General features: G+C 42.9%; 2 protein-coding genes across 3 annotated transcripts in view; both read left to right on the top strand.

Annotated features, from left to right (window-relative positions):
* RAMP1 (receptor activity modifying protein 1) overlaps positions 1–13892 on the top strand; it is a 322064-nt gene that overhangs the window by 71528 nt on the left and 236644 nt on the right. The gene's annotated exons all lie outside the window — the stretch shown is intronic.
* The window catches only part of HDAC4 (histone deacetylase 4), a 207281-nt gene continuing 194876 nt past the window's right edge, over positions 1488–13892 (top strand). For both annotated transcript variants that reach the window (XM_063317859.1, XM_063317858.1), the window contains exon 1: positions 1488–1649. The gene's annotated coding sequence lies outside the window, so the exon portion shown is untranslated. The remainder of the gene's footprint in view (positions 1650–13892) is intronic.

Here is a 13892-nt window from a genome sequence, read left to right as displayed (position 1 = left end):
GAGAGTGTCTGGGCATATGGGGGGAAGCCTTAGGCTTTGTGAGTAAATCAACTAGACTGCAGAAATGAAATCACAAAACAACATGAAAAGCTAGCACAACTGAAAACGGGGGACATCCTCACAGAAGCAGCTGCACTGTTCCCTCTCAGAATTGTACGACAAGATTACATAAAAATTCTTGCAGGCTTGGGATGCTGGAAAGCTTTCGGTTCAACTTGGAATGGGTAAGAAACAAGCGTTTTTTCCTAAAGAGAAACTGGCAAAGATTTTTGGAAAATTATGATAAACGAAATTAGCCAGAATGGGGAACTTCTAATTGTTGTCAACTGAAAGTTTTGAAACTTTTTTTTTAAAAGAAGGTATGGATGCCATGCTTAAATGCTAATATCACCTTTACTATAAAGCTAATAATGAAGCCTAAAATTCCAGGTAACAAGCTATTCAGGCCCTAAGCCAACTAGCGCTTTTAAAGTTAATAGCAACTGAGCCCCTTAGGCACCTGTTAACCAGTGAAAACTTGGGATCCCTGTACCTTGCACTGATTAGCAGCCTGACTACTATAGGTAGCAGTTTCTTGACATTCTTGTAGTGTATTGCAACTCTCGAAACCCATGTGTGAACTGGATTTTCAATGGTACACAACTATGGTACAGTGAAGACTGGCTTCTATGATTTACTATGGGTCAGTCCAAAAATAGTGTGACAGTTGTGCTAAAAACTGGGATGGCTTATCAAATGTAGACAGATGTGATCTGTGACTGGATTATTTCATTTGGATCCCACAAGAAACAAATCATGCACATTCAAGTTTTTGCATCCAAAATGGTCAAATTCATAATTATTAGATTACAGTGTGTTGCAGACAGGCAGCATGTCATATTATCTGGCAGTAATTTCAGGTGGGCCTAGTGTAAAAATCATATAGTATCAAAATAATTCATGTCTGATTTTATGATTCCTCTTTTACCGTCTTCCCGTTTTGAAGTAGTAAGATTCGTTAGGTCCAGTGGGCTTGGCTTATTTGTAAACATTGTTTAAAGACTGCACCGGTCACTTTAGCACTGTTGTTTTTTAAACTCCGTCATAAACCAATGAGAATACAAGGTTCCAGAGCTCCGCTACGACATCATAGGAATTCAGTCAAGCTGGAAAGGCACGTTTTAATGTATTTAGTATATGCCTAGAACGAACGAGTGCTGCTTCCCCCGAATCGTGTGAAAAGACTCCAGAGATGCGGAGAATTTATACCGCTTCAGAGACGCACCTCCTACTTCCGAAATCTTCCAAATACTGTACAACCCTGAGGCTACAAAACTTGTCTCCCTTCCCCTTCCGAAGGGGGGAAAGCTAGCTGGGAGGGAGGGAGGGAGGGAGGGAGGGAGGGAGGGAAGGAAAAACGGAGCGCCGCTATTAATAGCTCCGTTCTCCGATTGGCTTATCGGGAGCAAGAAAAAAGTGGTCTATACCACGTGGGTTTCTATCTGAAAACTCCAAGATGGCGCGTTCCGTCACGGGCTGACTCCGTTGGCGGCGCGCGCACCGTAGTGGTAGCGACGAGGGCTGTTCTTATCCTTTTCCCCGCCAACGGCGGCTTCTGTGGGGGTCGTTCGTTCCTTATCCTTGCTTTCTTCTTCTGTTTCCATACACAGGTCAGTGCCTGGCGCGGAGGCTTCCTGGAAGATCGCGGTATGATGCCAGTTACTCCGCAATCGTTACGGCACCTTTCCTTTAAAACACGGGGAGGGGTTGCGGCGGAAGGGTCTTCCCCCTCCGCCTTTGGGGCTGGAGAATGGATCCCTTCGGAGGCACCTAGGCGAGGTTTGGAGCCATGGGGGGGACAGAATATTCAGGGCCATGGGGTGACTGACGCTTTAGAGCACCAATCAGGGCCTCGTTCGAAGGCTGGCGGGTGCTTTTGAGCCATCATTGGAGGGGTCCCCACTTTGGACATCGGTTCCGTGGGGGCCGTCGAAGCCAGGGTGGGGTTGGGCTTTTTTAGCAGTCCGTGCCTATCAAAGGATGGAAGGCGGGACTTGGGGCCGTGATCGACACCTGCTCCGGTCTTGTCCCCCTCCCCTCCCTTTGCCGTGAGTGGCGGGTGCCACCCTGTCGGCTGCTGAGGGAAGAGTGTGCTCCGAGCGCCTGTCTGTTTATTTGCATTTTTTGTGAATGAAGCGGGTGGATCCAAGAACCGCACCCGTCTAGCGGCTCCCACAAACCCATCCCCTCCAGCTTAGCCGGGGCTGAACGCGCTGGACGGGTGAGTGCGGAGTGGGGGTGAGATGCAGCTAGGCGTGGAAACGCCTCTCGGGGTGAGGCTGGGCGGTGTCCCTCCCAACAACCCCGGCGGCGAAGGCGAAGGCCGGTGGAGGAAGGAAGGGCCGAGGCTGGGGCGCTAGGAAGGACGAGGGCCGGGAAGAGCTCTCTGGTTTTTCAGTCATCAACTCGCTGTGGAGGATAGGCAATAAATCTGTCTGGCATCTTCTAGGATAACGGAGACACTGGGATTAACCGTTTTCATTTAAATATAATATTGCCACACCTAGTAAGATTAAATAGTGGTATTGCCAAGAAATGGAGAGGGACCACGATAAATCTATTGCAGCGAGGACAGCAGTTGCAACGAAAAATCTGGACCTTTTTATACAGTAACAGATTTAAGGCAGCATTAAATGCTTTCAGTCGGGTAGTATTTGCTTCAGTCAGATGCACAATTGTATTACTGTATATATATATGAGTGCATTTGCAGGCTGTATATTGAACTCGAAAGGTTGAAATCTTCCTGCATGGGAGGGTGGGGGCTCATTTACCTAATCCCTGTCTGTTGGCAGAAACTTAACCTGTAGAGTTGTTGTTAGAATGAATGGGGAGTTAGGAGGTTCTTGGAGAAAGGGTGTGATACCAATTCAACAATTTTCTTATACTGCATATATTAGCCTCTGTAGACTTACTGCTTCCTCTACAATTGATAGCTTGCTTATTGCACTAATTGCAGTATCTTTCTATAGTGTGTGGCAGACACATCTACCGGATAAAGATAACACCTCATTCATCTAAAATGTAATCTTGTCTGTGAGAGCATACTATAGCAAGCTTCTTTGACAGCTAGTGCTAGTAGGTTATTGGGAACTTAACAGGGCTCACGTATAGATCTTAGTTATAGTGACATCTTTCTAAGTTTCTTGTCATATATATCTCACTAGCTATATCTTTGTGATGGAATGCATCCTTCATGTGCATAAAGTCCCATGTTCAGGCTGATATTTCTGAATATGGAGGACCTTGGCTAGCATTGCTGGAATTACCTCTTGGTCATAGAGTTGTTGCCAGTTACATAGCAGTGGGTAAAGTAAAACATTATTCTGATGTAATGTAAGACGACTTTGTATGTATTGTTTTAATATATATCCATATATTCCCATGCTCCTTTTCTCTTTGACTAATGCTGTCATATGTATTTGCATGTAGGAGTAACTGCATTCCTTCTGCTGTTTTCTGCAGTCACTGCAAGAATTAGAACCAGCACTTCATTTAAACATATACACTGACATGAAAGAGTGCATCTAACTGCATGTGTTATGTGCATGAGCGTTTATGGAACACTGAGGTGCGAGTCTAGCAATGAACACAAAAATGATAATCATGTTTGATAATTGTAACATATACCAAGGGTATTTTTGTATGAAACAATGGTATATGTTCTACTTAAAAATTTCACAAAATGCTATGCTCAGTATATGTGTGCACACATAGTGCTGTTTCTGTTATCTGTTTTTGTTATCAGCATTGCTGAAGTATGTTGTTGGCTGTAAAAACTCATGCCACAGTTGGTCGGATACTGCTCAAGGTATTGAATGGTTTTCTGTTTTGCCAAACTAATTTCACTAGGGACCTTTGTTGTGTTTAAACTCAAGATGGCCTTCCTGCATTTAGACTTTTAGCTCTGTTCTTTTTCCTTTGAGCCTTTATCATTTCAGTGCTTCTACCCAGAGGTTTTTCACAACTTCACATTAACTTCTTTTTATATATGGATGTCTTAATTCTATTCTTCCTTCAAGTTTTCCCCAAAGTTCGCCTTTTCCGTGTAGTCTGTGGCTTGCCTAAAGATGATAACATTCTGGAAGGTTAAAAGCAATGAAAACTAACCCAGCTTTTAGGGAAAAATGATTTTGTTGGGGGAAATTAAATATATAAAATATTTAGCATTCTTGCCAATTTAAGTAAGTATTGCAGCTGATGTGTACTCCATATTCAGTACTCTGAATAAGAGCGAAAATATTCACCAACCTTTAAATCAAAAAGTTAGTAATTGGAAATAAGCACATATAAAAAAAAGATGTTGAACTTTCTCATCTTGTGCAAATCAGTGCTGGTTTCCTTAGAGGAAGAAATGCATTCTTGTCCTTGTGTTTGAGAGTGGTACTATGTAGTTGACTGTATATATAGGAATTTTAGGGATCTGATGCCATAAATATTTTACACAAGAGTCTCCCTATTACAGAAACTGTAATAGCAAAGACTGAGCAATATGCAAACACTGTACTATTTTACATATAATTTAAAAAGAAAATATAAGGACGTATCGCATCCATTTTTCACTTTTCCAAAACCGAAACAAACAATTTCTAAGAAAATATGGAAATAATTTTTCCAGTTTTCCCATTTCAAGTCTTACTCCTTTAATACTTACTTTATCTACAATTATATTTTAATATCTGAACTATCATTTGTCTGCCTTCCTGATTTATAGTCCCTGGCTTCCCTGTTATTTACTTTGGATTGTAAAGTCTTTGCATACACCAGAAACATGCAACAAGAAATATAATACTGCACATAAGTTCAGACATCTCCCCTGAAAGCAGATGGAATAAATAAAAAAATACAGAAATTAAAGCGGGCAGATGAAATTGTAAAAATTGTGATCGAAATGTTGGTAAATAAAATTTATTTACAAATTGTTTGTTTATACGAACAACTTGAAGTTGATACGTATTGGCTTGATTCAGGCAAGCTGTTACTTCTATTGTCTGTCCTGGACTAGAGCCTGAGCATTATACAATTATTAGTTCAGCTATGTTGTGACTTATCATAAACTTGTAATTGACAGACTTAACCTCAACAGGTACTGCTGAAAATTGAAGAACAAGTGCAGAGGGTTGTGTTAGGAGTTGATTCATGTAGAACAAGGCAGACTCTTGTATCTCAATTGCTTTTCAGATGTATATTTTTTAAAATTAAAATGGTGAAAATGTTTTTGATGTATCGGTCTGATAAGATTAATAAATACTAATGCACAACAGTTTTTAACTTCTTGGGCTGGCAGTTTGAACACTCCTGAATCCCATGCCCTTGTATATTTGTGGAATTATCAAGTGTTAAATCTATATTGCATATATAATTTTGAGGATTTCTGTCTTGACTTTGTATCCAGTATCCCAGTTACATTTTGGTCTCAGCTCTGACTTTGGATGATCTGCAGACTTTATTCAGGTTCTGGAACTCTAGTGAATGGCTGTTGTCATTTTGAAAATGATGTGGATTAGTGAGAAAAAGTTGTTAATGTGTGGTGCATTCTGGCTTGCTGCTTCTTCCTGTAAACTTTACTATGATGCTTTATCTTAGAGATGAGCAACATTCCTGTACGTTGGTGCCATACTTCAAATTTCTATCCTCCCAGGGTTAAGAAGGCATAGTCATAATGTCACCAGAGGGGACAGGACTTACTGTTCAGCCTTTTCTGAGGGTTTTTGGTAATGGAATGGTGGGGTGGATTAAGAGCAAAATGGGTGCTTTTAGCCATGTGGCATTTGAGGCATCCATTTTCCCTAAAAAAAATATTCCATGATGAAGATTATTGCATCATGTAAAGTCATTTTGGAATTCAGCTGTGATTTTAATTTAAATGTGACCTATTTTTTATATTAATGTATTATTCTGTAGATGTTTTATCATTCTGTGCCATTGATGCTTGAGCTGTATATATTTTTTTAATATTGCTGATAGTCTTTAGAGGGCAGTAATATAGAGATGTAACAAATACCTGCAACTGGAAAAAATAGGCCTGATTTTTAAAGGGGAGAAACAAGACTAAAAGCACCCATTTTGTTCTGTGATCCCACCAAGTGGCCCCAGATGGCTTGGAGCCTGAGTATCTTCAGGACTGTTACCTCTAGGTAGAATCTGTCTGCCAGGTAAGTTCTAGCACAGAGGGTGTGCTGCGATTCCCCACCTGCTGGGAAATGACATGTGGCAGCTGAGGCGTGCGTTCTCTTTTATGGCTTTCCTCCTTTGGAAAAGCTTGTTTGTCCCCCTGAGGTGAGGATTGCTCCTTCTCTGGAGATATTTAGGGAAGTTGTTAAAACATTGCTTTTCCACAGAGCCTTCAGGGATTAAAGAGAGGCATTATTGGGGGAGATGGGTGGTGGCTAAATTTGATTAATAATAATAATAATAATAATAATAATTAGGTGAACTGTGTTTATGTTTTTCTTGTAATTGAGAGGCAGGTATGCATATTCTGAGTGATAGGTTATTTGGGCAGTTATTGATTTGATTAAGAACTGTATTTTCTTGTTATGTTCTTTCCTGTTTATCCTGTATTTGTTGGAAGCTGAAACTACCTCTGCTCCCTCCAAAATGCAAAAAAAAGGGCAAAAAATGGCTCTTCTTGTTTCAGAGGAACCTTGGAGGCTTGCCTGGAAATTGGAGGCTGCAGAAGTGGTTCTGTGGATTGCATGGGTCTTCTCCTGGTTTATCTAAATCCTATGTACTTCACCATCAGACCAACAAAACACAATATCATCACTGTGCATTGTATAAATAAGGAGGAAAAATGAATAGTCCTTTTGGACTTTCAGTAGTTCCTCCCCCTGACTTGATCTCTTGAGGTATTACACTAGAAGCCAGCCCCCCTTTTAATGCTTTTCTCCCCTTGTGAGTCTCTGACATCTTAGATCCAACTTCTTATTTCCTATTATAGATGGGGATATGACAAACATTCCTTTTCAAAGTTTTGTTTCACCAGCTGCTCTTACTATTTCTCTTCCAATCTCACTTGCTTTATCAAAATTTGTAAGTAGCATTCCTTTTCATCGTCATTAGGAATGTTCACAATGTTCTGAACTTGAAGTACCGTGAGCTTGGAAAATCCACTTTTGAGTGTTTCAGGCTTAGAACAAACATGGCTCTTCCAAAGTTTTCATGTACCGTATATTATCTGTGAGTATATACAGTAGGCTTTTGCCTCAGCTTTTTAAAAGTATCCATATATCCTTGCAGATAAGCCCATCCATGGATAAGCTGACTTGAATTTTTAACCAAAATACCATGAAAAATGCACCATAAGCTGACCCTTCAAATTTTCATATGCTTTAGTTTAACAATTGGCTTATCCAGAGGTGGTGCATTTTTCATGGTATTTTGGTTAAAAATATGAGGATCTGCTTATCCATAGGTATATATGGGATATACAGGTAGTTTTAAAAAGCTGAGGCAAAAGCCTACTATATATACTTACAGATAAGCCCATCTGCAGATAAGCTAAACCCAATTTTTGGGGTGTATTTTGGCACCTAAAATTCTCAGTTTATCCGCAAGAACATACAGTAAGCTTGTGATGCAACAATGTGTTTCATTTTACATTTGACTTTAAAATAAAATCCCATCATTATGGAGCCCATAAAACAGCAGACACAGATTCTGTTTTTGATGCATTGACTGGAGCCTTTGAGAGATGGATGGAATGGAGTGAAAGTCAGTTAAGCACATGTGCAAGGATTGAGAATAATTTTGAATTGCTGCTTCATTGAGATGCAAGTTGAAGATTGGTGAATCAGTGGTTACCTCCCAGTGACTTCACTTCCCATCCTATACAAGGTAAATAATATTTAAGGAATGTAGAAATGGTTAGGAAAGAAAGAAATCCTCTTCCCATTCTCTGCTTTATATCTCCCATCTCCCTCTCACTCTTTCTCTCTCCATCCTTCCTCTCAGAAATATCTCCACTAAGATTTATCTCCTATATCTCCTGTAAAATATATCTCCTATATCTCCAAAAAGCCCTGTTTGTTTTTTTGTTTGTTTATTTGTTAGTCAAATTTATACAGGTAGTCCTCACTTAACGAACAGTCACTTAATGCCCGTTCAAAACAATGACAGCCTTGGAAAGGGTGCTTTATGGCGGGTAAAGCACTTCCAGCTGTTGTGAAATGTTGTACCAACCCCCCCCCCCCATCCCATGACTGCATTTTGAGTGCTTGGCAACCGGCTCACATTTACGACTGGTTACCAAGCGCCCCAAGATCATGTGATCATTATTTGCAATCTTGTTTGCCAGCTTCCCCAGAAAGTCAGTGGGGAAGCCAGCAGGGAAGGTTGCAAGGGGGGAGGGGGGGGAGGGAGTGCGGAGGGGATGGGAAACCCTTTGTGGAGCCCCAAGAATGAAGCTCAGATCCTCAAGATCTCTCCTTTGTTCCTCCAGCCCCAACAAGGATTTCCTCTCTGCAAGAGGGGAGGGGAAACCCTTCAGCAGGCTCGAAGCAGAGATGAGCTTTGTTCCTGCTGAAGCGTTTCCCCCCCTTCTGCACAGAGGGGGGGAACCCTTTGGCAGGCAGCTCTTTCAGGTAGCTCTTTTGCTCCATCCACTTAATGATCCGGGAGATCGCTGAACGATCACAACTGGGAGTGCTGGGATTGTGGTTGTTGAGCAAAGTAGTCACGGTGTCTCACTTAATGACAAATTTGCTCAACTGAGATTCCGGTCCCAATTGTGGTTGTTAATTGAGGACTGCCTGTGTAGCTGCCCATCTCACAGGAAATGACTCTGGGCGGCGTACAATAAGCAAATAAAAACAGTACATATATGAAACCAAGCATTACAAATATAAAAATCAACATTAAAAATTAATTAAAACAAATATATACAAACCCCAGGCAGAGAGAGAATGAGTACATCCACCTCAATAGTGGAGCCATCTCAATAGATCTCTGGTTCCCTGGGACCCCCTGGCCTGGTGGCATAACCAGGTCTTGAGGGACTTCCGAGACGTCAAAAGGGATGGAGGTAAACGAATATCAGGGTGGAGGGAGAATGGTTCCATAAAGTGGGCTCCATGGCAGAGAAGGCCCACCGCCTGGGACCCATCAAATGTAGGTCTCTGGTGGATGGTATCCACCGCATGCCCTCTCTGCCTGATCTAATGGGCCGGGCTGGTGTAGTCGGGGAGAGGCGGTCCCTCAGGTACCCTGGTCCCATGCGATGGGGGGCTTCAAAGGTCAAAACCAGCACCTTGAATTGGACCTGGAAGCAGACCAGCAACCAATGCAGCTCATGGAGCAGAGGTGTAACGTGTGCCGTTCTAGAGGCACACATAACTGCCCACGCCTGAGCATTCTGCACCAGCTGAAGCTTCCGAATAGTCCTCAAGGGCAGCGCCATGGAGGGTTCTGGAATGGCCAAGTCAAAGCCCAGATCTAAATCCCAATCACAATGCTATGGGGTGATTTGACATGGGCTGTGCATGCAACAGACCCCTCAAACATTGCATAGCTAAAAATATTCTGCATGAAAGAGTGGGGGGAAAATGCTCTTAGTCAATGTCAGAGTTACAAGAAATGTCTACTTGTGGTAGGGGGCAATACCAGGTTTTGGAGCCAAGGGCATATTTACTTTTTCCATAGGCAGAAATGGCATATCTGTTGAATCAGTGATTGCAGAATCAATTTTTATAGTTTTTTTTGTTCAACTGCATCAACTTTGTAAAGGTAAATTAGGAGAAATTATAGTTATTTCCACATACGTTAAAAAAGAAAAAAACTTTTACATGGGATGTACTTACTTTTTCATACGACTATATTCTCAATGACTGTTAAATCCAAAAAGAGTTCACTTATAGAATGATGTAATGAGGCAGCGATATAAATTGTGTCATTGGTGCCGTGATGTCATGACGCAAGTAACAAGAGTTGTCTGGACTGTTTTGGGTACAGGCAGTTGACGATTAGAATTTTGTGTAGAGCTTACAATTTAATGACTGCTGTGGTGCCATGGACCTGCCCCATGTCATATGTGGCTCAGTACACGTGGGTGGTCACAATTTAGACCTTACTTTCGTCTCAGAGCAGATGGTGAACTGGGTATGGGGGTTATTTCCATCAGCCTTTTGCCACGGGCAGATCACTCTCTGGTCAGGATGAAATTAACTGACGCCCATGACTTCTGTTACATCATCAGACCAATTCAGGTGGTCTGCCCCAGGTGGCTGATGGATCCTGATAATTTCTGGTGGGCAATTGGGGTAATCTTGTGGGCAGTTCTACTAGTTTAGTCCCTGTCAGCAAGCAGCAACTTGAGCTTGATAGAATTGCTCCCAAGGGTAACGTATTTGTCCTGACCTTCTAGATCTCTCGGCAGCCTTTGATACCATTGATCGTGGTGCCCTTCTGGATTGGCTCAGGTTAGGAATGGCGGCCAAGGTGTTGTGGTTCCAGTTAGTGGAAATTCTTTTCTAGGAAAAGAGTTTTGGGAAAAGAAAAACCAAATGGTGCTGTTTTTCAGCCCATCCAATAGAATTACCCCTGCTTCCCAACTTAAATCTGCTACAGCCAGCTAGAATAGCTACCGTGAAATGGCATTTGTGGACAGAGAAATCCCACAGAGCTAATCTTTCAGAAGAACCAAAGAAGTAGACTCCTACCAATATCTGCTGCATTTATTTTTATGTTTATTTTCAGAGCAGTGGACTGAAGAGCAATTATCTCTTACATGATCCACTTTCCTATCTATTCAGTATATAACTGTACTAGATGAAATTCTGTGCTGCTTTAAATGATTATTCTTGGGGACTAATGAGAACCTCCCTTGTTGCTCAGTACACCTTATTCATCAGATCTAGGCTGATATGCCATAGCTTGTTTACTGATTTACATTGCAGTCATGAAAATACCAATGTAGAAGTTAAGCCTTTTTGTTCTGTTAGGCTCTCAGAAAAGTAGGTCTAGAATTGCAGTCTATGTAATTGTTGTCTGTATGAATGAATACTGTGTTTCATCCTTCACTTTTACTATATTAGATAACACAGATCTTGTTCTAGTAAACTCTCAGTGCAAAAATGGGAGCAGTGGGAACCTGCATTGGGAATTCCAAGATCAAAGATTAGTTATTGCTCCTGCGCCTAATATTTTAAAACATTACATAAGCTTGGTTGTTTATATACAGGCTTCAAGCCATTTCAGGTCAGTGCAGTATCAGAGTTGCCATGGCAACGCTTGCTGTTTTACATTTGGAAATCTACATTACCTCCCCAAGCAGAAGAGATGTTAGTTTTAGCATACTTTTGGTGCAGCCAAATAAAGCAACCTAGAACTATAGACTTCTAGATATATTTCGAGTCCTCAGACTATAGAGAGTGAAGAAGATGACCTTTATGGAGATATGCAAACTCCATTACCAAAGCAGTGAGGGATGAAACACATATTAAGTCCACATCAGACTGGTAATATTCAGAAGAGACTCAGATAAACATCTCACTAATTCACAAGAAGGAAGAGGAGGTACAGCACAATCAGACTTGCAAGATTCTGTTATTACAGCCAATCTCAGTAAAAGTAGCTGTAGACATCCTGTGGTCTGGTCTTGATTTCCTGGTCTGGTCTATCTAGTGGGGCTGACATAAACTTTATTAATTTGATAAGGTAGGCTGAGCTGAGGGAGAATGACTGGCCAAAAGCTACCTAGTGAACTTCCCAGCTGAGGGTGGACTTGAAACTACATCTCCTGGTGCTGTATTCCTCTGTCTAGTAGACATTTCCCTCCCAATAAATTTAAACAGTTGGAGATAGGGTTTTTAGGAGGAATTTGCTCAGCACCTGTTGGATAAAATCACTCGGATTCGCTTGCAGTTGGACACTGGCCTTATTGCAAGTCCAGAGGAGATGCCTAAGGTGGAGTCTTGCCTGCTTATCTGGGAACGGTTTTGAACCTGTTGGATCTGAATAAGTGGACAGGATCCTTTGGACTGTGAGCTCAGCCACCTGCTCTTTAGATCTGTACCACTGCTGGCTTGTGAAAGTGGCCGGGGGGGCGGGTGTTGTGTGAGTGGGTTCTGGTGCTGGTTAATTCTGAGGGGGTTGTTCCTTTACCTCTTAAAGAGGCTTTGGCTTGCCCCCTCAAGAAGCCGTTGCTGGACCCCACCATTCTGGACAATTTTCATCCAGTACCCAACCTCCCCTTTTGGGGGGAGGTGGTTGAGAAGGTTGTTGTGCAACAGCCTCAGAGGGCCTTGGCTGAACCAGATTATCTGGCTCCTTTTCAGTCAGGCTTCAGACCCGGGTATGGGACAGAAACGGCATTGGTCACACTTTTGGATGATCTCTGGCATGGGTTGGATGGAGGCAGTGCATCCATCCTTGCCCTACTCGACCTCTTGGCAGCCTTCAAGACCATGGTATCCTTCCGGTTTGGCTCAGGGGATTGGGGGTGGGCAGCATGGTATTGTGCCAGTTTGCCTCCTTTTTCCAGGGTCATTTCAGTTGGTGGTGACTGGGGAGGAGAGGTCCCGCCCTTGGCCCCTACTATGTGGGGTCTGGAAGAATTTGGTGCTCTCCCCTTTCCTATTTAATATCTACATGAGGCCGCTGGGTGAGCTCATCCATTGCCATGGGGTGCGGTGTTGTGGTGGATTTTGGCAGTGCCACTGGTTCTCAGGAAGGAGGGAGCACATTCTAAGAAGGTGGAAGAGATAAGAGGAAACATAGTCCAGGGGAAAGTTGTGGGAAAACCAAGAGGTTCAGAATAGCCCCACCCTAGAGCTCTCCCAGGTTATTTCTCCTTAGGTTAGGTAGAGTTTCTTTAGTATGGCAAGATTCTGTCTATATGGTGTTAGCAAATAAAGAACTGAAGTTTGGCTGGACTGATTCTTGGTCGCTCTAGGGCTGGGCCTGACAGGTATCATCATCATGCTGCTGATACCCAACTATACATCTCTGCCCCTGGTGAGTTAAGTGACGCCGTGGACACCTTATCCTGGTGCCTGGAGGCTGTGAGGGTCTGGATGGGGAACAACAGGCTTCAGCTGGACCCTGGCAAGACTGAGTAGCTTTTTTTTTTTTTAGAATTTTTATCCCGCCTGTATTATTTTTATAAATAACTCAAGGCAGGGAACATACCTAATACTCCTTCCTTCTCCTATTTTCCCCACAACAACAACCCTGTGGGGTGAGTTGGGCTGAGAGAGAGTGACTGGCCTAAGATCACCCAGCCGGCTTTCATGCCTAAGGCGGGACTAGAACTCACAGTCTCCTGGTTTCTAGCCTGGTGCCTTAACCAAGAACAAACTGTTTCCTTTTTTTGGGTCCTGCCAGTTCTGGGAGTGTGCCATCCTTGGTGCTGGATGGGGTTGCACTACCCCAGATAGACCTGGAGTGCAATCTAATCTGGGAGTTGTCCTAGATTCACAACTCCTGCTCAAAGTGCAGGTGGCAGTTGTGGCTAGGAGGGCCTTTCTACAGCTTTGCGTTGTGCGCCAGTTGTGCCCCTTCCTGGATTGGGAGGCTCTGCTCACTGTCACTCATGCCGTAGTCACCTCCAGATTAGACTATTGTAATGTGGTCTACATGGGGCTGCCCTTGAAGAGTATCTGGAAGCTTCAACTGGTACAGAATGCAGTGGTGTGGGCAGTTATGTGTGCCCCTAGAAGAGTGCATATTATATCTCTGCTTTGTGAGCTTCATCGGCTGCCAGTTTGCTGCTGGGTCCAATTCAAGGTGCTGGTTTTTACCTTTAGGCCCTTCATGGCATGGGGCCGGGTTATCTGAGGGACCGCCTCTCCCCGATTATACAGTATCAGCCTGTCCCATTAGATCAAGCAGGGAAGGCATGTTACGGATTCCATCC

Source organism: Candoia aspera, chromosome 1 (genome assembly GCF_035149785.1).
Source record: "Candoia aspera isolate rCanAsp1 chromosome 1, rCanAsp1.hap2, whole genome shotgun sequence".
In the NCBI taxonomy this organism is placed as follows: domain Eukaryota; kingdom Metazoa; phylum Chordata; class Lepidosauria; order Squamata; family Boidae; genus Candoia; species Candoia aspera.
Note: the sequence above shows the minus strand (reverse complement) of the source record. Positions and strands in the feature narration are given on the sequence as shown.